This window comes from Anas platyrhynchos, chromosome 1 (assembly GCF_047663525.1).
Source record: "Anas platyrhynchos isolate ZD024472 breed Pekin duck chromosome 1, IASCAAS_PekinDuck_T2T, whole genome shotgun sequence".
Lineage (NCBI taxonomy): Eukaryota > Metazoa > Chordata > Aves > Anseriformes > Anatidae > Anas > Anas platyrhynchos.
This window is the reverse complement of record NC_092587.1, coordinates 88951659-88976581: the sequence shown is the minus strand read 5'-3', so window position 1 is coordinate 88976581 and position 24923 is coordinate 88951659. Positions and strand designations below refer to the sequence as shown.

At 40.0% G+C, this 24923-nt stretch overlaps 1 long non-coding RNA gene across 1 annotated transcript in view; it reads right to left on the bottom strand.

The window, feature by feature from the left end:
- The window catches only part of LOC110353218 (uncharacterized), a 234280-nt gene that overhangs the window by 56735 nt on the left and 152622 nt on the right, over positions 1–24923 (bottom strand). The window contains exons 8-9 of the long non-coding RNA XR_005267213.2: positions 14091–14226; positions 6746–6868 (exon numbers count right to left, since the gene is read on the bottom strand). This is a non-coding gene — a long non-coding RNA (uncharacterized lncRNA). The remainder of the gene's footprint in view (positions 1–6745; positions 6869–14090; positions 14227–24923) is intronic.

The following is a 24923-nucleotide window of genomic DNA, read 5'->3' as shown; positions in this document are numbered from 1 at the left end:
CTTTTGCCAAGGAGGTCAAGAGAGATGTTCTGGTATCTGCTTTTTGAGAATAGCCAACTGCATCTGATTGGTCTCACTGGGATCGAGCTGTCAAGAAAATGGAGTGGCTGATGGAGATCCATTCAGAAGTAAGGAGTGAAGATGGGGCTTAGTTTGTTTCCAGACTTTTTTGTGGAGCATGTGTTTGCCAACCTGGAACAATTTATGCACACTCCCGTGCAAGGAATAACTACAGCCTGAGGGGAATGACATTTTTTAAATATTATTTTTTATTTATTGGGCCATCTAAGGCATACTCTCAGCAATGTCACTTTGCTGTTGCTGTATGCAAACACCAGCTGGATACAAGCTCCTGTTACTGCTGATTAGCCACTAATTAGATAAGCGTGCTGGCTGGTTTTGCTATCATACTGTTCCATCACACTCAGTAGAGGTGAGGATACACTCTAGTTTTTTTCTAGGCTGAACTCCAGTAGGCCACCAAAATCTAGCACACAGTTGCCCTGCTTTTTGGAACAAGATCAGAAATGTGGCTAGCTCTGCCTCAGGTATTTGACAGAAATCATGTTCTGACCCTTTAGATAACAGTGCAATTCAATATATCAATATATAGTTTTTGATATATTCAATATATGTTTTTTTCAGCCTCAACTTCAAAGTTGCCTCTAGGTATAGGCCACATAGGCAGTTGCCTGGGTCAGTGAAGTGTTGGGAGATGACAGGACAGCCAGGGACCTACTGCTTAGTGTGCCTGTGTTGGTCAAAGAGAAACACATAGCTGCAGCTTATGCTGTGCTTTGTGGCTTCTCCATGTTGAAACTGCCGTCTCTGTGTATTCCTTTCCTATAGTAATAGTGCCAGAGCAGGAAGCTCAATTCCAGCTCCCCTTTCTCTTCAGAGATCAGCCTTGTTTCTATTGACAAATGGTGAGCAGGCATCCTTCCCTAGCCTTTTCCATCAGAGGAGTATTGTTACACAAACAAGCCCTAAGTAGGGCAGCAAACTCAACCATTTTCTTGCCCAGGTACTTGTGGCTTGGGAAGATAAAGAACTTCCCTCAAGACCCTGTGGAATTTAAAACACTTTCAGGAGATGGCAAACCAAGAAAAACATGTCCCATTTGGAAGTGGTGAAGCCAAAAGGAAAGTTCACTCTTTTCACAGAAATACAAGGACTTTACAATTTCCCTCCCCTATTAAAATGAAGTCAAAGAGATATAGTGTCAGTGAAGAAGAGCAGAAGCTCTCATGAATCCACTGGGCTAGCATCTACTGCCAGCAATGATTCAAATCCCAAATATTTCTTTATTTTAAGCAGACTGAGGTTCCTATAATCCCTAACGGTATTATTATGGATAAATGCCTAGTGTTAAAATCCAGAAAACAACGGTATTCAAGAAATGGGATGTACGGGGAGGACTACATGCTTCCATAACAATTTACCTGCACTACTCTCTGATGATTAGGCATCCTTGCTCTAAGTGCCAACTGGGTCATATGAGGCAAACCATCTATTGAGCAGATTTTTCTTGCCCGACATTGGCAGCAAGAATTGAATCTGACATCTCTTACTAGACATCAGTTTCTGGTTCTCTGGCTCTGGCTTATGAATGTGGTCGCCAAGATACTTTGGCATCCTTTTATAACAAGCATTATTCAGACTTATACTTTATTTGAGCTCCTGTGCTCTTTTTGCCTTGACTGGAATAAAATACAATCCAGAGATGTCACATCTTTGTTTATGACAAGAAAAAATAGCGTCAATGTAAAGAGGTAGAAGAGACAGAAGACTTTAAAATATGAGGAGGAAATTTTACAAAGTTAAATGGATGAAAATAATCATGGAGATCATTTCATTGGCTAAGTGAACACAAGATTCCTTTTGAAAATGTCACTTTGAAATGAGGTATCTCATGTTCCAGAAAGGGAAGGTTAAATATGATGTTAATAAATTGACATATCCACTTAATAATACCGAAACAGCTTTGCTTTTAAAAGTGTTTGAACTTGTATGGGCAGTCAATGCCATTAAGGGATTGTGTATGCAAATTGAATGATGGAAGTTTAGTGTTCCAGCACAAATTAGTTCCATGCTGATAAAAAAAAAAAAAAACAACGCAGCATCCAGTCTTTAACCTTGGCCTTCAGTGGAAATAATTTTAGGATTCCAGAAAACCTGTCTTTTAAGGAGTCAGGCCACAAGTATATGCTATTCTCATTCAAAAATCTGACATCTTAGTTGCTCAATATCCCACTAAAAGTATGGCATAGATAAATGACAAATGTCTATTTGTTTTTGTGCTAGGTCTTTTCAAATATCATCAGATACAATCATCAGAAGACAGTTCTTTGAATCCAAGCTGCCCTGCATTTTAGTCAATACATCTTGATTACCATAATCTTTTTGTCTGCCTATTCAAAAATATTTTGAAGGGACGGTCTCTAAAAAGTGAGGAGTTATGGCAAATAGGAGGCCTATGCTGTTGTTCTGCATAGTACACTATAACAGGAAAAAAGAGGAGACACAGGAACATTTCAAAATCTTTCAAAGCATCAGATTATTTAAGATTGGAATATGTGGCATGGAAAGGCAGCAGAATTTTCATGGAACATTTTTAGTATCAAGCTGGATATGTTTCTGTCAGGAATGGCTAAAAGTAGAGTACAGCAGAGAGTAGTTCCTCTTGTCTTCATAAAAGGTAGACTAAGTAACCTTCTGCAGTTCCTCACTTTTTCTATGAGTGTAGGATTGCAATTGTCGTTACAAAGACTGTCCACATATTAAAATGCAATCTTGTGATTTTACTACCGGGTTTGAAAATCATGTCTTATAACTCTAAGAAGTGGAGATCACTCTGTTTCCTAGGTATCTGTATCTATACTTGAGAATCCCTTCACCAGATACTGCATGTTGAAAAGAATGTTGTTACCTTGGACAAAATAAAACATTGACCAGGTGGGTCAGAATACTGCCATTATGCCAAGCATTTTGGGTCAGAATACTGATCAGTACTCAAAACCAAGACTCACCTATTTAATCAGTTTAATTACAGAAGAATTTCATACGCTAATATGTCCAGCATGCCATTAAAGACCAGTCTTTGATAGGACCTAATCATGGAAGATTAGGGGAACATCAGTGAAGTTCACACACCAAGACAAAAATAATGCTCAATAAAAGGTTCCGGTGTAAGATCTATAAATCTTCACCTTGACATACTTCATGTTTACACATGTAAGGAAGAAAAAGGAAGATAAAGCTCTTCACCAATGTTACTGACAAAATGATTATCTGGTCCCATGGTTAATACATGCTCTATTTGTTCTACAGCTTAGACAGAAGAGATTAACGACAAATAAGTTTAGTTCTGCATTTTAAATTTATCATGCCTTCATACAAATCTAGAGAAACCCTGCTGAAGTTAACTGTGTGACAGGATTAAATTTGGTACAAAACCAAGCTTTGGCCCAGCATCGGTACTAAAAATATAGTTGCAGAGGGAAAAATAGGAATGTCTTTAACAACATTTATTAGACAACTAGAGGTCTAAAGAGTGCAGAATGGAAAATGGCAAACATCTTTCATAAAAATAAGAATTGTCCCTCCTTCACAGGCCTGGATAGTTTGCATGTGTGGTACAAAAATGTGTAATGGAAACCTGGGAAACAAAGAAGGCTTTTAGGCTGGGGATTCCAGCTGTTAGCAGACTGCAAAAGAAAACAGACTTTATTCAATGTCTGCAGATGTTTCCAAATTTTCATAGTTCTAAAATTTAAAATTCATTTACCTAATCAATATTAAATATCTAAGGGAAAACGTGTTGCCCGTTGGATAGAGTTTAGGTGGTGAAGAAAACAAAGGACTTAAACATTCTCAAGCAGAAGGAGCTGATGGCTCAGAAGCAGCAGCAGATGAAAACAATGACTGGAGACAGTCCATGCTGGAGTGATAAATGAACATTCATTTCTAAGTTACACTGCTGCAAATCCACTGGCTTTACTGGACTGCAGTGCAGCTCTAACGTAATTTACCTTCTAGGCCTGATCTTGATAAGGACAAGGTCTGTTCATGCCTATGTAGTTACAGTCTTTCAAAATAACACTAAGTCAAAGGAGAATGGGTTTTGGAGCCTTTTGCCTGATATCTTTAAAGCACACAACAATTCTTGCAAGAGGAACTCTAAGAACAGGTACTAGTAGGGTCCATATAGGACTGCACTGCAGGAAAGAATGAGCAAGGAGCAGTGAGAACAGAATTGTATTTCTCTTCTGAGGACTATTTATGTGCTATTTCAAAACCTCATGTAAGTTGTGATTCAGATGCTAAAAGCCTGTCTTTAAGTAAATGATCAAAACCCCCAGACTTCAACTTTTGTGGCCAGGATGCCATCATGTATCTACAGAACTCATAGCTAAAAGAGCACTATCAACAGTGTGTTTTGTAAATTTGGCAATGTATTTATATGTGCAGCCTGAAACTGAAGCATACGGATTTTCTGCTGTCCTCTCAAACAGGCAGTGACTTTGATATTTCACAGCAATAACTTCACATTGCCATATAGAATCAAAAATATCAACTATTCTTTTACCAGCAAAGCACACATGGTAAGTGTCAGGCTTTTTGTATGCCAAGTAGCCATATTTTGGTTGGTGTGCACAACAACATCCTTTTGCCTGTTATCTGACTTCTGCATGCAATCTGTTGCATTGTCTATACTGAGGATTGGTATCACTGTTCCCCAAAAGGATTTTGATCCCTGAAGCACTATGGTCCATGGAAACAAATGAGGTAAAATCCCTTCACTACATTATTCCCAAGGGCAGATGAAGCTCCAGTGTTAAAAGGTATTTAAACAAATCTCACCTCAACCCTACCATGCTAGGCTGAATCATTGGAGGGAGGATATCCTTTCCTCTCCACACCATCATTTGATAGCATAAGCACTGAGAAGCTGAAAAAGCTGAAGCTGAATGGGAACAGTGGCAGACCCTCTCTGAATTTGGTGAAGGCAGAGAGAAACTGGGAGCCATTGCAGTTTGTGAGTTTTTTAGTTGCTACTATTATGGCAAAGAAGAGGGAAACTTCAGATTCATACACTTCTAATGACTTCTCAGAAGGACCAAGCACTGTATGAGTTAGCGTCTCTGGAGAAGAGCAGCAGTTCAGTTGAATAGCTGTTCTTTGGAAAAACAAATTCATATGAGAAGGAGTCCACAAGTTTCAGTGTGATCCACAAGAGACGGTTCAGTAAAATGAAAAAAGCATACTTGGTCTACTGTTATACAAAGTTTAGTTTACAGATTTCTAGTTTTCTTCATGTGTGTAAGAAAAAAAGGAAAAGCTCAATTTACTCACATTTGCATTCAGGATTCAAATCAATACTATGCTGCGGAAAACCAGATTTTGGTAAAACGTGTTTTTAAGAAAATAATGGACAAAAAATTGACAATACTGTAATGTGTTGCTGAGGACTGGACACGGGGAGGATTAGATAAAGAGAAAGAAATCAGTGTATTTTCTGTTCTACATGGAGAAGCAGATAGTTTTATGTGCCTCATTTTTAATGATGGTGAAAAGTATCTTCCTACCACATCATATGCAAGGTGGAAGTGAAGCAGGTTAAGGTTTATATTAACGCTCTATCCAAGGTCCATTTACAAAATTCCATCTGCTAAGAAGCCTATAAGAAACAGGATTTAGTTTGTTTAACTTTAAATGCTTTCTAAAGACTTCCATACTACACCTGGCCAAGAAACAAAGATTTAGAGTTTCTTGGGGAAGGATATTTTTGGTTTTCTTTTACTTTGTTTGTACCAAATCTGGTGTGCTCATAAGTGGAGCTTCTGTCACAAAGCCTACTTCTCCCAGTAATGAACATGCAAGCACATAACCAATCTTGTCCCTCAAATCCTTTGTTACTTCACATCAATCCCAGACCTCTTCACACTATCTTGCATGTGTGCATGCGATACTTTCTAAACAAAAGTTACACTCATAACTGAACTCATGAAATCTTTCAATTTTGTAATTTTTTAAACAACAATCAACAAGAAAACAGCAGCAACAACAAGGTCCCTCTCCTGCTCATATCACAAATGGCTTTGTACTTCATGAGACCTGCAGGTACGTATGCCTGAATAACAACCTCTGTCCTGCTGCCCAAAATATCTGATGTGAATTTTTCTTTCATTTTAATGAGATCCTTATTTATGAAGGTAGCCAGGGACTGAAAATCCTGTTATGGTTAATCTACTTTGCACACTGTACCCTTCCAGATCTTAGAAACATGTTGATTTGTTTCTCACCTCAAATGCCCCTTCTTACATCTCATCTTCCCACACAATCTCTAATTCCTATGCATTTTTTGGTTATTATTTAATATCTTTTTATAGTGTGACTAGCTCAAAACCCTCTGTTCCTCACAAATCTAAATTTTCTTACTGCTTCACTGTCCAGGGTTGGCACAATTATTTCAAATGATCTACTTTTCAGATGATTCCCAGATCATTCCCAGACTGTGAGACAGCCTGTTTATGTGATGGAAAGTACCAGAGGTAACCTTATACCAATATGTTAATTGTTTGCATGAGTGAAACAAAAAATAAAATCAAATCAAAGTGATTTGAATTTAAACTCTGCATTTACCCATGCTTCTGTCTCGTTTCCCTTACTCTTTGCAGAGTGCCATCACCATCACTGTTCACCTCTCAAGTTTAGGTTTTCTTTGCTACACAAGCTACCTTACCTTCTTGTAGGCCTCTAGCTTTCTAAGCGAGGAGCTAAGCAGATGTCCGTCTCCTTATCCTTGTGGTCAAAACAGGACAATTGTCAGAAAGGAGCCAGGTGATGACACTGAATGTAGAGCGAACTGCGGGCAAAAAAAAAGAGGGAACGGAATCATGGCGGGAAGCTAAATGATAGCGCATTTATACATTTCGAAGCAAAAAGTCATCATTAGCCAGCAACCAGACATCTAATGGTACTCGTAGATGTGTCCTGGTTCCTTTGTTCTATATTGCAACTTGTTTGCTCACCCTTTCCTTCTAAGACCAGTAAGAGAGGAACAATTTGTCTACTTGTGAAAAGCACCTTTTTACACTGTTGTGATGTTTTGTCCAGAAAGCTGGGCCCTGCCACTGTTACTGTTTAAGTGAATGGGGAATCTCCCATTACTTTTGACTGAAGCTTTTGTTACTGGGTGTCTGTAGAAAGCGTTTTCCCAGTTTTCCCTTGCAGTCTTGGCATGCACATTTCACTCCTCACTTGGAATTGTTCCTCCTTTATTTGTCTACTTCTATGATTTTCAGGGCTAAATTTAGTTTCCCCTGCTATTTCTTTTCTGTGACTAAAGTGGCTACCAATCTGTCCCCACTTAGTCTCTTACTTGTTGTTTATGGAGATGGTAGGGAGCACCTAGGAAAACATATACTGCATAACTACCACAAAGAATGAGAAAAAGAAAGCTAGACAATGGAAATAGTAGAGATACCCACCCTGCAGTGGAGTAAAAGGAGTATCAGCAGAAGTTCTGTGTTAAAGGTGTGTTTCTGGGAATTTTTAGAACTAAAAATAGAATTGAGAGTACCTGGACTCTTAAAAATCAAATTAGGATATTTCTAGGAGCTTGAACATGAACGCTGCTGACATTCACTAAAACATTTTTTTCTGTGGACTCATCCATCAGAAATCTTTCCTTGGTTTGCATTATAGCTCTTATTTTCAGCACTCACATCTTTTTAGATCATGCTTTATAAACAATATGCTGAAAAGGCAGAGGAAACAAAGTTGTCTTGTAGGGAGAAAAGAACCATTTCAGATCTGACCAAAAGTTATAGTCCAGCTAGCTGCAGCCACAGGGGGCCCTCTGTACTGAACAGCTTCTGTGGGAAGGGGAATTTGTGACTGTATCAGCCACAACACCTGAATCTGAACTTTGTTCAGTGAAACACAGAGTGTGTGATTCTGTTCGCTTAAGTAGTATAAATGTAGACTAACACCATCGTAAAAACAAATCTGTACTCTGTAAAGATTCAAAAGGGCTGCATCCATCCAATGTTTGCAAGTTAGGTAATAAGAAAGAGGCGAAGAGAATTGTGCTTGTCCAGGATGGCTTTCTGTCTTTCCACTGACCTTGCTACCAGATTTTACTAAAAGATCAAGCGATAGCCTTTGTGTCTTTTCCAGCTCAGAAGCAATTGTTTTAGAAATTGTTTTCTAAAAGAGAACATTTGGAATCAAAATAATGTTAGGCTTTACATGGTTGAGTGTTTTTACCGCCCACCAAGTTGTTCTGCTTTACTCTATCTAGCCTTTGCTGGTGATACTCTATTACAAAGAAAAAAAAAGCGTAAGAGAAAAGACAGTCTAAGGCTACCTGAGAGAATAAACTAAACCATAATATACCTTGCTAAATGAAAACAGACACATCTATTTGTGGATACATGCTTTCTGGACCACCTTTGACTCTGAAATGTGCTAGTTCTTGAGAACACACAGATCCTTGCACTGAGTGAGAAGAAGAAATTGAATTTGTTCTGCATTGTTATCAGTAAAGGAAATTCTTTACAGCAATACTTGATGAACCAAATTCCAGCTGCTGTGATCCAAAAAAAGAGAAAAAAGCCTCAAAGCAAAAAAAAACTAATAATAAAAAAGGCAAATCCCAAAACAAAACCAGCACAGGAGTCTATGGAGTCTTTCTTTGGGTCAATTTTGTCATTTTTGCGTTGTCAACTGTGATGGAAGCAGATCATTGAATGTATTTGAACAATGTCAGAGATGTGTGGTGACTGAAATGGTTTTGTACACTTCCCTGACCCAAGTTTTTTGACTGAGAGTTTATGACACAAAAGAAGGCTCCAAAGCAAACCCCTGCTTGCAGCACTGCGAAAGCCTTGCCCTCAGAGGCTGGTAGGAACTGGCACTGCAGACAAACTCTTGCTCAGGTGTTAGGCAGCAGCATTGCACCAATCCCACATCAGCTTTCACAGGAAGATTTTAGTAAAACTGGTTTCAGTGTTCCATTTTAATGTCCCTGAGGCAAGGTCACATTTTTGTCCGAAGCTGTGAGTAGAAAGCAGTGTGTAATTATAACACTTCTGTGGCACAGCGAGGGCTGTCTGGCGATCCCCTTGTTCTTTATAAGCAATAATCACAAGCTGTCCCACAGACTTCAGTAAACACTGTAATATTTCAAAGAAAAATAGAAAATTGGACAATAAATCAATCTGATTTTCTGATTCTCACTAGCTAACAGTAGGGCTGCAATATTTAGGTTCCAGTTACTGCAGAGAAAGGTTCAAATCCTTTCCCTTCCAGGATTAAAAAAAATAATAATCCTTGGTTTTAATATATGGAAATAATTCGCCCAATTTTATTTTTGTTGAGCTTAATTTTAAGAAGTGTGACTCTGGAACGGGACTTAAAGATTAGTCAGTCTGCACTGTGCAGTGTTGGGACAATACGCCTGTATCTGTGAGAGCCGATGACTAGACTTGGGTGTGTCTGAAGCTAGGCTCATAAATCCATAGTTAGACAGTTAAATAAGTGGCCTGATTTTCAAAAATGTTTATGACCCAGCGTCTCCAGCTGACTTCAATAAAACGTGCGCATGTCTGTGTGCATGTATGTGTGTGTTCAGTACTTCAAAATCAAGCCACATATTTAGATGCTTAAATCTAGACATCTAAGGCTTGAAAATGTTGCCAATAATAATTCTCCTGGCTTCACCACTGGGAGAGGACACAGAGTGTATTTTAAATACAGGTGCTTCCACAGGAGCCAGGTGAGGAGAGGGACCTGATGTAACTATTGTTTCTTTGGCTCTTTCAAAAACACTCAGGGAAATGTGTTCTTGAAACATCAGTACTGCCCTTCCTACACCTGAGCAAACAGCCCATAGGAAAGCTATCACAGAGATTTCCCTAGCTCCCTGGCTGATCCTTCTGATCAATGTTTAATAAAAGCAACCATAACACATTGTTTTACAAGAATAATATATAACAACAGAAAACCCTCCCTTCAGCTGGTTTTCTGATAATCACATTTGAAGGAAACTACCCTTAAAAAAAACTCACCTAAAGACATTCATACCTTCTTCTTTAGTTTCAAGTAGAAATAGGAGTTTTCCATTTTCAGTCAGATTACATGTTTTAATAAAAATTCACAGGCTGCAATCTATACTGCTGGGGAATGTTTGTCTTTCTAGTTCTTTTGGGAAAGAATTTAGCTTTAGTCCTAATCTTAAAGCTATCCGTGTGCTGACAACACCTAGATTTACTTCGTGGCTTTTACTTAGCAGCAATACCTATCCAAGAAAAATGTACAACCGAATGGAAGAATATATTTGTTTATCAAAGATAAAAAAAGAAAGTGGCTTACTCAGGAATCTTTGCTTACCGGTTCTTTATGTATAAAATGGCCTGCTTATTTCTGTTTGCCACTTGAGTTTAGGGGTAATAGGCAGTGGAGAACAGAAGTTCTTCAGGTTAAAAAAACTGTGGTGTTCAAGCAGAAGACGCTTGCTTGGCAGAATGTGCCAAATATTGATCAGTTCCCCGTCACACTTTTCATGTTTGAAGGCCATTTCAGTGAGGAAAAAAAAATCAGCAGGACCGTATAGAACAGTTTGGCTTGTAGTTACGCTGCAGTTAGAAGTGCAGTTAGAAGTGTTTAGTTTTATGATGAAAAAAAGTCTTCCAAGAAAAATAACAAACATTTCTAATTTTATACTTACAGAATTATTCCATTGGAAAAAATTATGTGAAGCCCAAGCACAGGTATCCAACAACAGCTGGAATCAAGCTTACCACAGAAGGCATTTAAACTAAGAGGCTGGTGTCTGCAAAACTCATGTTTCTTTGATTTCCTCTAGGGAGAATGATGTTGGTGAGATGCAGGCCAGCATTCACCTCACCCCCTGCTTACTCCACTTTACTCTTACAGCCTCTGTCCCGTGCTACATTTTTCTGATTAAGTCTACTGACAAAAGAGGTGGATGTATCTGCTGGAGTGTGCAAACACAGCTCTCATGGTAAGGCAGGGATGTTGTGGGAGGTAAGGATTCAGCTTTCTGCTGGGCACCCTGTGCTCAGTACAGTCTTTAAGAAACATTCAGAGAATTACTACAGGAAAGATATTACTGTCTCTACTCCTTCCAAAAATGCATACGGGACTTGATATGCAGTGTTAACAGACAATTTGCCCAAGGCAATACGTAACGTCAGTGGCAAACTGGATGTTGGATGTGATAACTCCTGCCATCTGGTCTTGTTCTCAAACCGTGGGGCCACACAGCTTCTCCCAGCATAAGCAATACATCTTAAGTGAAAAAGAAAACAATGTGCAAAGCAGCCAGGAAGGTAATATTTGAAAAGCAGTTATGAAAATAATACTTTTTAAATCAAAGTACCCAAATGAGGTCTGAAAGAATAATTATATTTGTGTTCTTAACATTTCCAGTTGTCAGGAGGGCATTTGTCTTCCTCAACTGTAGCAGCAGGAAGTCTGTAAGACCTTCATATGGAGTCAAATAGTTCAAGGGCAGGGCAGTCTGACAGGATCCCTGTGGCAGGGAAAACAGCATCCTTTAGGAGACGCAGAAGCTGATGCTGGAGGGTCGGAGACAGGAAAAAGTGTCTCGGTCTCACCCTGACAGCATAAGATTTGTCACATCCGCACACGGTGGTCCTCTGTTTCACTGTGATGCTAAGGAACATGCTTGTACAGAGCATGGTAATATAGAATACCTCAATCTCTGATTAGTACTAGAGGATGTTTCACATGCCCATAGCTGCCCTTATGAGTTAAACCTATTAACACGGACATTTCCATTTCTCACCAGGAGGGGCAGCAAAGAAATATATGAGAAGTCAAATTGCATTGTAAATGACTTTCACTGTGTGGACATAGGAGAGATTTTTATTACAGCAAAATGATGAAAAAGTTACATGTGCATTTTGTACGTGGAATAAAGCCTGAAGTAAGACCTCTAGAGTTACGAATTTTAATCCTTCAAGACTTACAATTATCTCACTTTACAAATGAGAGTAGTTTCCTGAGAGTCAACTGGATAAATAATAATAATTATTATTATCATTATTATTATTTATTTTTTCAGGATTGGTCCTTGTGCAGTAAGTTCTCTAAGTAAGTGAAGTGAGATTTTAATTGTTGGCCCTATCTAAGCAGCGATGCATACTGATATATAAGCCTGTTGGAGCATGCAGGAGAAAACCATAATGGTGAGTGCAATTTATTATGTAAAATCATAATGAATAACTTGCTGAGAATCAAAACTCTAACTTTTCCTTCCTGAAATTAAGCCTGTAATACATGTTACTCCTATGGATGTAAACTGAATGGAGTTTTTCCTTCAAGAAATACCACTTGTCTAATGAGACCGTTTAGATAAGAGACATTCTTTTTTCTACTACTCCTAGACTCTGGTTTTAGTCAGGTAAGTCAGGAAGTTAATCACATAGCACATCATTAACTTTAACATACTGTCCCAATTTTAGTGGATTAGTTGTGTGGAACTTGAAGAAGCAGCTGCAGGTCTTCTTAAAGAAGAAAAAAAGGAGTCCACCTAGTATTCCAGTAAATAGTATATAACTGGCAAAACATGCAAATGTTTTTCTGAAAAAAACATTGCTTTTTTGTTTGTTTGTAGTGTTTTTTTTGTTTGTTTGTTTCTGAAAAGAAAGAGACGTTTGATAAAGGTTTAAACAGGAAACATGCAGAATTTGATTTCAGCATCTTTTGGAAACAATGCTAGTTGGCTGACATGTGGTGAATGGGAAAATACTTCTGAGTTAGGTGACATCAGATCAGACAAATTCTTCATGCTGTAATAAAAATTCTCTACTGTGGCCAAGTAGCAAGAATGAACTCTTTGAAAAATAATTCATAAATTACACCAACTGTGTAAATTACACCAACTGTGAAATAAATAGAAAACAATGCAGTATCAAATAAATGAATGTACCACTCATGTGAATGTACAAGACCTAGACTCAATGTCTCCTCTCCTGATGTTCCCTTTTCCCTGACAGAACTTAAACACAATATCATCTCTGCTTGAGATAGTTTCTGGATTGCAGATTGCTGGAAAATATGACTATGCTGGCAACGTATTAGTGAGAGCTTGCCCTGTCCTGATGCTCTTAACTAGGCATCTGGTTTTGGTCACTTTTTGGTTGCAGGATCCCAGGCTAGCTAGAGGATGACTCAATCCAATCTGATACAGCCATTCTTCTTTCCATATACAACTAGTCCCAATATGCAAAATGTCAGTACAGAGGTAATTAAAAAATGACATCCTTCAAGACTGAAAAGAAGTCTGCAGCTGTTCAACTGACAGGGAAAAAAAGGAAGGCAGATTCTTATTAGTAGCAATTATTTTACATGGGAAGCTGTTGTTCTCCTTGTTTTTAAAAGATGCAGTGGGGGCCTCATCTTCTTAGCACCAAGAGGAAGGGATGCGTTGGACGTTGTTGGTAGGAGAAAAGATGTTTGAGAGCTTTAAAGGTCTTTCTCTCTTAACAACCCGCTGGTTGTTATTCCACTGGGACTCTGGCCTCCCCATATTAGTGAAGGTTCAGGCTGTTTTGCAGCCAGGAGAAAAAACCCATGGCACTTTGAAGTAAAATACCTGCCCTTTTGGAAGCAGGACAACAACCTTGGGGGGCCAAATCCTGACTGATTATTTACACAGGAAAACCATGGCACCATAAACAAGACATAAATTGCTGGTACAATAGGTTTGGTGCATTATCTCTAAGTGTGGAGATTTTGAAAGCCTGCAGAGCAACTATTTCATCCTGAAGTAGAATTTAGAAGGGGCTTTCAGCTCTAAAGATGTAACCATGTAGGACTCACTCACAGTGAATAAGGCAAATAGCTACAGCTTGATAATAGGTGCTGCTACACATAAGATGTATTAAAGATAGCAGTTTCTTAAAAAAATCTCTTAGTCTAAAACTCAGTTCCTACTGAAGCCAGTAGTAGAACTGTGGTTGGCTGGAAAGAGAGCGGAGTATATCTCCAAAATCCACCCCAAATAAATAGCCCCTGTCATTTGGTAGTTTTACCTGGTGATGTCGGTGCTCTTGCAGGGCATGGGCTTCCTGCTCTGTGCCGAGTCTCAAAATCTTATCCTAGCTCTACTGCTAGTGTTTGGGGTGTTCTTTTGCAGGCAGTTTACAGTCTGTATCTCAGTACTTTTGTCTGTAAAATAGAGATGAAAGACTTGGTTTGTAAAACATTTAGAGTGCCAAATAAGAACTAGATTTTCTTTACTATAAATAATAATTTTGTGTCCACAGAGATGCCATACTGCTGCAACACAGAGCCTCTTTATTACTAGGATGATACAACACAATTAGTTCTTTCACTATGTTTTTTTATTTTTATTTTTTAAGGATACTTTTGGCAAACTTCTCTGGAGTTAAGCTTTCCATGGCCCCTGCTATACTGATAACACAATACAAAAGCCTGAATAAATAGTTTGCTTTCTACTTACCCCCACCGGTTTGCTAAAAAATACATGGGGTTAGGTGAGAAAAGAAGAGGATAGTCACATTTGTTCTTCTAGAAAGAGATTTTTCTCCCCATGCTACAGCCAGACTTTGTACAACAGGTCATTGCTGGGCAAAAGAGACTATTTTAAACTAATTATCTGAGTTCACAGTGGAAAAGTTTTCAACAGGGAGAAAGCACATTTTGAGAAGGAACAAGCCAGCTCATTTCTAAGGACAGAGAAGAGGCTGACTGGAACAGCGTAGATGGGTTTCTGTTTTATTTTAGGGCCTGATTTCTATATAAGTGTTCGAGGCAAATGTAATGTAGGTGTTTAACACAGCAAAGATCCAGGTACTGCAATAAGCAGCAAATTACTAATGTCACAAATGTTCACCAGACTTTTAAATTCACTGTCTCTGTGTGAAATTCCTGAATTGTTACACAGATTGCTGGTTATCCTTTCTGTTGCACTAGAGATTATGCAGAACTAGGTGGGGCTTCCCAGCTCCAAAGAGTCAAGCTGAATGTCAGTCTGTTCCTTATGAAAGATGTTAGGAAACTGAAGACCCTAGCACTGATCTTACTGGTTTTACCCAAGAAAAGCTCTAACCGGGAATTCAGTGCAGAGATTGAGAGGGGAAAATGGCCTGCTGTATCCCTAGAGCTATGCTGACATTGTTAGACTGTAGTAAAGAAGAATCTTAGTATCTTCCTTGCAGTCTATATTGATATATATTGGGAAACCCTGCTTTGGCAAGATTTTCATCTCTGGGTAATTTTCTTTTTGCCAAAAACTTTCACAAGTAAGAAAAAATAACCCTGTAATAAAATCTAGTGAGTTTTTTTAGATTATGGTTTCACAAATAAACGTCCACTCCCATCTAGTTCAGTAACAAGGATGCCTCTTCCTGCATCACAAAGGTATCAGAGAGGGAAGCTTCTTGTTAAGATCCAGGTAAGGCATCAGCAACTTTTCAGTTGATATTCAGGTATTATGCATTGCAATTACACAGCTGGCAGTATTCAACGGGCACAGAAAAAGGAGAGAGAGAAAAAAAAATGGTTGTTCAGAAAACATCTGAAAGGGGTTTGATACGCTTTTAAAGGTTTTCAGAATCTCCATCTGAAAATTGGGCTCATTTACAGTATCTAATGGTGCTCTCCCTTTCTCCCAAACTTGGCAGCAGCAGACATTTTTTCTAAAACCCTTGCTTAGTTCATTTTCTGTTGCAGGCTGGTTTAAAGCTCTGGTACACCTTTACGAAATCCGCCCCTCAGTTTTGGGGCCTTTTAGTTTGTCAGCAGATGCCGGACAAGCAAAAAGGCCGTAACCCTTCTGCCCACTGAGGGGAAGCCATTTTGCTGTCACTCAGCACAGAGGACAAGAAGAGAAGCCAGTGTAAACCTTGCTAGAAAACACACAGCAGGGCAGAGCCCCCAGACAAGCTAAAGGGAAAATTTGTGCTGTTCCAAAGAAGTGTCCAAATACAAAAATTCATTATTCCTCTAACTTTGGTGGGGCATACTGCAATATATTGGAAGCACCAACCAATTCTTAAGTGTTGCTCTACTAATAACTGTGAAATGAAAGAAACAACTGACTCTTTATAAAATGATTAAGGTCATTCTTTGCTGGAGAAGTAGATGCCAAAGAAAAACAGTCAGAAAGGTTGACTTCCAGAAACACGAGCAAAGAGATATCGTATTTAGAAGCTGGTCTCTGTTAAAAAGTTGGAAATAAAAGTACTGTTTTGAACTGAGTACAGCTTTTCCCAAGCTTTTGACAGACGTGACTGGCTTGTTACTGCAGCACAGCTATTATTTAGAGGCTTAATAAAGGCGGTCTTATCCAATAGATCCTACAGTCGGGTTTCACAATAAACAGAAGCAGATATAGACGGGTCTCCAAATGACGGACACTGCATTCAGTGTATCTCAGGTCAGACTTTGTGTGGTAACAGCCCCCAGGGACTGGGCTGAATATTTATCTGTTTGCAAGACTGTCTGCGTGTCTCACCACAACTGAAGTAGAAATGTAGAGGCATGGCTCTTTTGCCTGTGGATGGATCAGTGCCAGAGACTGATGAATTGTCAGTTAACAAAGAGCCTTGATTTCTCCTGATACAGCGAAGGGAGAGCTTTGCTGGCATGCTGGCCGCCCTGTCCAACAATTCAGATTCTCATCTTCATACCGGTGGGCAAACCTCCCATGCTTCTGTTTTGAGTTTAGAGACCTATCAGACTATTTTGAATTGGTGAACTTTTTCTTCTTGCAATTTAAACACGTTTGTTTGCTTTTCCCTCAAGGGAGGTTCAAAGTGAAGTAGAACATGTTCTTTTCCTAGCTAAACGAAAACACATTGTTGGTAGCACTGAATGAAGAACATACCCAAAAGATAAGCGGGTACAAGTGGTCTTTCTGGGCACAGACAGTCTGGTCACACACGTACAGACATGCACTCAGGCCTCCTCAGAGCTGGACACAGAAGAACTGGAGACTGGCAGGAGGAAAGGGAAAGAGAATTTGGATAGTACTTAAATTGGGGAATTACCATTTCCTTGCCCTGCTCCATCCCCACTTCTAGCATTGAGTTTGGTTCTCTTCTCCCTTTCTCTGCTTGTTTGCTCAACACACTTTTAGTATTATTCATTGTATCCAAGACCATCAGCTGAACTTCTTACGGCTCTTGACATGAGTTAGGAGCTGCATGAAAATCTCCACATAGTCCATGCTTCACAGTGCATGTAAGTAGTATCTATTAATATTTTAAACATGTTGAAAGAAAGGCTATGCTGGTGCCAGATCCATGGCTTGGCTGGTTTCAGTGCATATAGAGCATTTCACTACATCTATCCTCTATTTCTGTTTTTCTGAGGAGAAACATGAACCCAGTAATCCTAACAACTTATCTTAAAGGATCACCCCTGACAATCCATAGCACACCTACACCACAGGGTATTCCACAGGGAGGTTGTAATGCTGAAGGAGCCCTGATTGTGACCGAGGATGATAAATTTCTACAGCTGTGCTGTAATATAAATTCAGTAGAGGAAAGAAAAATGCACTTTTGCCCTGATTTTGCAGAGGTACCTCAACACAGAGCAAGGAAACAATAACCTAAATTTTTCTTGGCTCGGGCTTGGAAAGCTCTGCTTAGTTCTACATGCCCAATGGTCAAAAAAGACGGCAAGACTTCAAAGAAAAAAATGGCTACAAAGAGTAATATCCAGAGGAAAAGGAAGGTGATCACACGCAAGCTGCTAGAAGAATAAGATGAACCATAGTTCATGATACAAATTTCAAATGGATTAAATATTTAAACACCAAGGAGTGGGACAGGTATATTAATATCATATGTAAGACAGACTTAGGAGTAACAGGAAAAAGATAGTAAGAGAAAACTTAGATTGACATTGGGGAAACTTCATAAGGCTGTTCTCTCTGCTGTTTAATAATCAGAGTGCCAAAAGAAATGGTGGAAGCCTTGGCATCTGAGAGACTTAAAACGAGACAAGGAAAAGCACCAGCAGTATGCAGTAGGGAAGATTCTTCCATTGCTGGGAAGTAGAACAAACCATTCACTAGGATGCCCATCTAGGCTACTTTTACCCATAAAGTGCCAGGAAAAAGTACAGTGAAAGGCAGAGGCTGATGCTTTATTTTCATCAGAAAGACAAAAGTTAGGTCCATTAGCCAGGGCTAGACAGTAGTGACCTCTGTGGTACAATGGCGGTGAAATCAGTCTATGGTAGTTTGGTGAAACACTCCATGTTGTTGCAAAGGATATTCAGAGGGCAAACTTTGCTATTATAATTTTATTGATAGCCTTACAAAATCAGATTTTATACGCCTTTGTACACTAGCACTTTCTTTGCAAACTATTGACAAAAGAGAAAAATATTCTCAGAATTTGAGAATGATTTAGTTTGGAAAGGACCTCTGGAGGTCTTCTAGTCCAAGTCCCCACTAAAAGCAGATCTGTCTTTGAAGTCAGAGCAGGTTGCTCAGGATCATATCCAGCCAAATCTAGAATATTTCCAAGGACAGAGATTTTAATACTTCTTTGGGCATCTTGTTCCAATGTTTGATCTTCACTGAGAATTTTTTTCTGGCATCTAATCAGATTTTTCCTACCTATCTCTATTCTCTTGTGCCATTAAGCTGCCCCTCAAAATAACAACATAATGATAGGAATTATAAAGTAAATTATAAAGTAATTATAAAAGTAAAAGTTACAACACAGGAGTGACAGATTAAGAAGGCACACTTTAAAATTAGCAAGTTTTTAGGAGAATTTGCCTTCTCCCAAGGTCTTTTAGCAATGCTAAGCATGGAAACTAGAATTAAATATTTTTCTAGAAAGAAAATCTACTTGCTGGCTGATTATAAGACCTATAACCATTTGTGATACTTTTCTTTTAATGGCTTTTTCTGACACCACGCACACAGGAGTGAAATTGAAAACCCAAAGTAACAAACCAGTGAGCAGACCTCTGAACATTATTCACCTAGCAATGCATACATAAACATTAAGTGAAAAAAAAAAATGTAGAAAAAACGGTGTATTTAACGTTAGTGGGAAGGCAGAACAGTGTGGTGTGGTGACATGCAAGTAATGAGGTATATCAATTTTCAAATTACATCAATTGCAATAATAAAGAAATGAGACAGAAAGTGTACACTTAAGAGTGGTAATGATTATGAAATTTCCTACTGAGACAAGTCCTATTTCTTGGCAGAGTAGCCTCAGTTAAATTGGTCTGTGGACAACCTAAACAACGAGAAGCACCCAGACGAATGTCAATATTTGAAGTGAGGGAGCAACAGGCATTTTGGACAGCAGGCACATTTTCTTTGGATCATCCACCTTTTCAGCTTAATATTGTCCTGGAAGAAATTTCAGCAATGTATGTTTTAAGTGAGTGTGTACGTGTCAGCAAAGGAGCACAGGTCTCTCGGAAGGATCATCCAGCAGTTTAGAACAAGTCCTGTATCTTTTCTACAGTCTGCAAACAGAGACATCCCAAAATACAGGCTCTTCTTTTATTTATTTTTCTATGCTTCTTCTGTGGTTGTCCTGCCACGTTTGTATTGAAGTACTGTGTTGATTCTTTCTAAGCTGTCACATTTCTACGTGAGCTGTAATACAAAAGGTTTTGAAAGCCTTGACGTAGCCTTACTCTGGTTAAAAATGCATTTAATTGTAAATTTCCCTCCAGTACCCATGTCTATGCTTCAAATCTTTTCAGGGACACAGCTCATGTATTACCGCTGCCTTTTTCTTCACTTTAGTTTGAAATGAGACAGTCCCAGAGGCTAGGACAGTTAATTGTCTCAGCGGTCTTTACAGGGATGCTCATACCGAACAGCCGCGGGGTGAATATGCAGAGATCATACTGGAAAAGTCTGTCATTTTAATAAAAAAGTGCATTCACACGAATCTCTGTACTGACTTTCCCCAGATTCTGAAAGGAACCAAAAATCAATGCCTTCAGTGATTGAATTCAGTCCCTGTTATTATCAGCCCATGGATTAAACAAAACTTTCACTGCCACTTCACTTCACTCTGCACGTAGTCAAACACGGACATTGTGCTATATAGAACTCCTCATATAACTTTCTGTTGGTTATTATTATCATCTTGTCTGTCAGCTTGAACACCTGCTGTTTGGGGAAACAACTGCCAGTTCTGACATCTGAATGCAATCCGGAAAATTATAACCATGCATCACTCACAACATCCTTTTCAAAGACACAGTCCAAGCATCATAATTTCCTTGGTTAGTCGCCTGTTAGTATCATTTGTACTAAGATTTTGGAGATAAGTAGGAAAAGTTTCCAGATACACAGCCATATATTCTGTCAGATCATAAAGAAAATCATTACAATTAACAGGAAAACAAATTATCACTTTTTGGAGTTCCCGTAGGAGTAAAGAAGAAGAACTGACGAAGTCTTGCTTTATAGCAAATTTTGTCCATGTGTTGTTTAGAACAAGGTAGATAAATATCTTGATTGCTTTTGTATACAGCATCAAATTAAAGTCTTCTAAACAACTTTGCTAAAGTTTGCAAACACAAGGAAAAATATTTTTAAAAAGAACGAAAAATTTCCCAGGTATGTGTGGAAAGAAAAGAACATTTGCAAGGTTTCAGTTTGTTTGTTGTTCTTTTTAAAAGAATTTCACTTTTTTTTTTTTTTTTTTTGAGCTTTCTCGTTTTTGAAGACCACCAGGAGGTCCCACTGGTTTTAATAGCCGTTTTGGTCAATGCCTAAATAAATACACTATAAAACACTATAGGACTGTAATCCACGTTGATAACTGGAGCTAGCAGCATGGATTTACTGAGTGGGAATACCAAAAAAGGCTTGGGCACCCCCTTGAAACGTGGCTCGTACTCCTCCATCATAAGCCAGGGCAACAGAGTTGAACAGCTTTCTCTTCCAGCCCAACAGAGCAGAACTTTGTCTGTGGATTCTCCAATCTTGCCTGGAAGTCTGCCCTGTGTCATAAAGACTACGTGTCACTACTAATTAAAGTAAGAAAGATAGATTTGTACAAGAGGGATAAGGTTAAGAAGTTCCAACGTTTAGGGTGACAAGACAGAACTCTCTAAATTGTAAACATAAAAGCAAAAGGCTCATGTTCTTAATCCTGCCTGTTCTTATACCACATGTAGGTTTTATTTGACAGAGAAATCACCTGCCTTGGTTGAATTTTAAAGTATTTTCAGGCTAGTTTTAATACCTCATTGTTTTTAATTACACAGAATCACAGAATTTCTAGGTTGGAAGAGACCTCAAGATCATCGAGTCCAACCTCTGACCTAACGCTAACAGTCCCCACTAAACCATATCCCTAAGCTCTACATCTAAACGTCTTTTAAAGACTTCCAGGGATGGTGACTCCACCACCTCCCTGGGCAGCCTGTTCCAGTGCCTAACAACCCTTTCAGTAAAGAAGTTCTTCCTGACATCTAACCTAAAACTCCCCTGGCGCAACTTAAGCCCATTCCCCCTCATCCTGTCACCAGGCACGTGGGAGAACAGGCCAACCCCCACCTCGCTACAGCCTCCTTTGAGGTATCTGTAAAGAGCGATAAGGTCACCCCTGAGCCTCCTTTTCTCCAGGCTAAACAAGTCCAGCTCCTTCAGCTGCTCCTCGTAGGACTTGTTCTCCAGGCCCCTCACCAGCTTTGTCGCCCTTCTCTGGACCCGCTCAAGCACCTCGATGTCCTTCTTGTAGCGAGGGGCCCAAAACTGAACACAGTACTCGAGGTGCGGCCTCACCAGAGCCGAGTACAGGGAGACGAGCACCTCCCTAGCCCTGCTGGTCACACTGTTTCTTACGCAAACCAGGATGCAGTTGGCCTTCTTGGCCACCTGAGCACACTGCTGGCTCATATTCAGCCGACTGTCCACCATCACTCCCAGGTCCTTCTCTGCCTGGCAGCTCTCCAACCACTCATCTCCCAGCCTGTAGCTCTGCTTGGGGTTATTGCACCCCAGGTGCAGGACCCGGCACTTGGCCTTGTTAAACTTCATGCAGTTGACCTCAGCCCATCGGTGCAGCCTATCCAGATCCTCCTGCAGAGCCTTCCTACCCTCGAGCAGATCGACACACGCACCTACCTTGGTGTCATCTGCAATCTTACTGAAGGTGCACTCAATGCCCTCATCCAGATCATCGTGAAGATATTAAAGGGGACCGGCCCCAGCACCGAGCCCTGGGGGAGGCCACTAGTGACTGGCCTCCAGCTGGACTTGACTCCATTTACCACGACTCTTTGGGCTCCGCACCGGGCCCGGCGGGCACCGACCGCAGCACGGGGCACCGACCCGGGGGGGCTCCGGCCCGGGGGGGCTCCGACCGCGGGGCTCCGTCCCCCCGGCAACGGCCGCTTCCGCCCCGCCCACATTGTTACAGCTCTGCCCAACTTGTTAAATTCTGACTGAACAATACTGCTGATGCATTTGTCATCTCTTCCATCACAGCAAAGTGAACTTGGATGACTGAAGAGCAGGAAAAAGGCTATGAGTGATTCCATTCATGTGTACCAATGTCACTACTGAATACCTGACTCAGTAAACATTACGGCAACTTACACAGCTGAAAATCCTTTCTTTTCACTAGCACCTATAGCACAGCAACACACTAAATGAGGAGTCTGCTCCTCTCCTTCGGTTCTCTTGCTAGTCTATACTAGCTGAACAAATGTCTGAACAAATATCAGAATCTCCTAAGCTTTGGTACAATTGGTCGCCACAAACATAAAATACAAAGATGCACTGTAGATGAAGGTGGGTGAATGAGGTTTGGTTCACTGGGACCCTAGTACGGGGCTGTGTACTCTGATTATATTGGCATTGAGTTAATTCACCTTAAGTGCATGAATAACCTGAATAGAAACTCAACGACCTAACCTAGGTGACTCGTCTTTAATATTGTGCTTCATGGGCAAACTGAACATTGATGTCATGCTCCTGAAATGAATGGCATCAATTATTTGGGGCAGCTGCTGGCCCAGTGATTCAGCTGGATTCAATCAGAAATGTCTGTGAAAATGAAATTCTCAGAAAGCATTTATTTAAAGATAGACATCATTATGTCACCTAGTAAAACCAAAAAGAAAAAATAGCACCCACACATCTCTGCAATAAATAATAGAGCAATCGTCCTTTCAAGCCATCTCATTGTAAGAAAAAACTCCAGCCAGGAAAGGCAGGAAATACTTGACCAAAAAGATGTATCTTGTACTGAAGTCTGTGAGCCTCCCTCCAAGCAGAATCAGTCCAATCGCTCAAACCTTTCAGCTACTCAAGAATAAATATCTAGTCTAAATTATCAAGAGTGAGTAAAGTCAATTTAACATGTACTGTAATAAGTATTAATCACCAACCACTATGAAAAATACAATTCAGAAGGTTTTAATTTGATCTGTAATATCTCCCAGCTGCCCATTACATGGAACTCTCTCCAGCATTTCATGGAAGAATGTTTTCTCTTGTCCACATGGAATAAAATTCTCAACAATTAAAAAAAAATAAACCTTTTTCTGAAAATATTCTACCTGAAGGATGTTTCTTTACATAAACCACGGATTTCACAGAAGCCAAGTTCATAGCTTCCCACTTCACTTTAGTAAAAGAAATTTGAAATTTTTACTTTTCACAAAAATAAGGAGGATACAGGTTTATTCTGTTTTTCAAGCACTGCATAAAAATATTCAGAACAGGTTAAATGTTGGTTCTCAAAAAGAAGAGAAACAAGATAATAAAATACCTCAGACTAAACAGTTACACACTGTCTGCCTGGGCTGGAGTCTACGGGCATTTGAGTTCTTTGGATTTCTGGTGGAGGCTTAAGCTATAGCAAAGCACTTGGCTGAACTGCCAACAGCACCAGTTTACCCAGGAGGCTGCAGGCATCCTTCCATCATCTCAAGATTCAGATTGTCTGAACAAACAGAAAAAATGTGGAAAAGAAGCTGAAGAATGTCAACGCAGCAGAGAAAGAACGAAGTTGGCCTTTGTGCTAGCTGGACACCAATACAGCATATTTCCCATCACACCTGCACAGACCGAGCAACATGCTTTTCCCGTGAAACACATGTTCATCTGCTAAACGATTTGGTCTCAGACATCTGGTTCTGGAGGTTATTACGGCTATCAGAAGGGTCCAATATGTGTCAAAAGGCTAGATTGCTTCCTCACATTTTAGCTGGACCAACTGCAAAGTAATTTTAACAGGATGGAGTATCCATCTGGATTTCAGGCTACAGACTAAGCCAGCTTTTTTTCAGGAGAGCTAAATAAAATCAAGGACTTTAAAAAATTAAAAAAAAAATAAAACTCGGCTGCCTACTGAAAGCTAATCCAGACTTCACGGGAACATATGCAAAATCGGATTTTGTTGTCCTAAAGCTTGGGGGGCGAGAGGGAGGAGAAACAAAGCTAAAAATTCCTATTTTGTACTCAGCCCAGGAGTGGCAAAATCAACTTTGCATCAGCGGCAAAGCAATTCCTCTCCTCACTCTTCCTCCTCAGCCAGCTCTGGAGGCACTTCTTCCACTTCCAAGGCCAACGCCAGCCCAGGGGACAGGTGGAGGAGAGAGATTCACCCCAGGAGTTGCTTGTATCTCCGAGGAGGCTGCTGACTGGGCCCTGTCAGCAGACGCAAGTGGGGAGTGGAAGCAGGAGGCAGGCAGCCCTGCCCAGCTCTGCCCACCCTTGGGCTTAGTGCCTCCAGCTGCTCCGAGACAATAGTGCTTGGGGTGCAGGTCTGCTTCTGGTGCTGGACCAGACCGCTGCTGAGATGGAGTTACACCTCCAGAGCATCTTATCTCAACCCAAAGTGATGGTTTTGCTGTATGTGGCACCATCTAGCTGCCACTGACAGCTT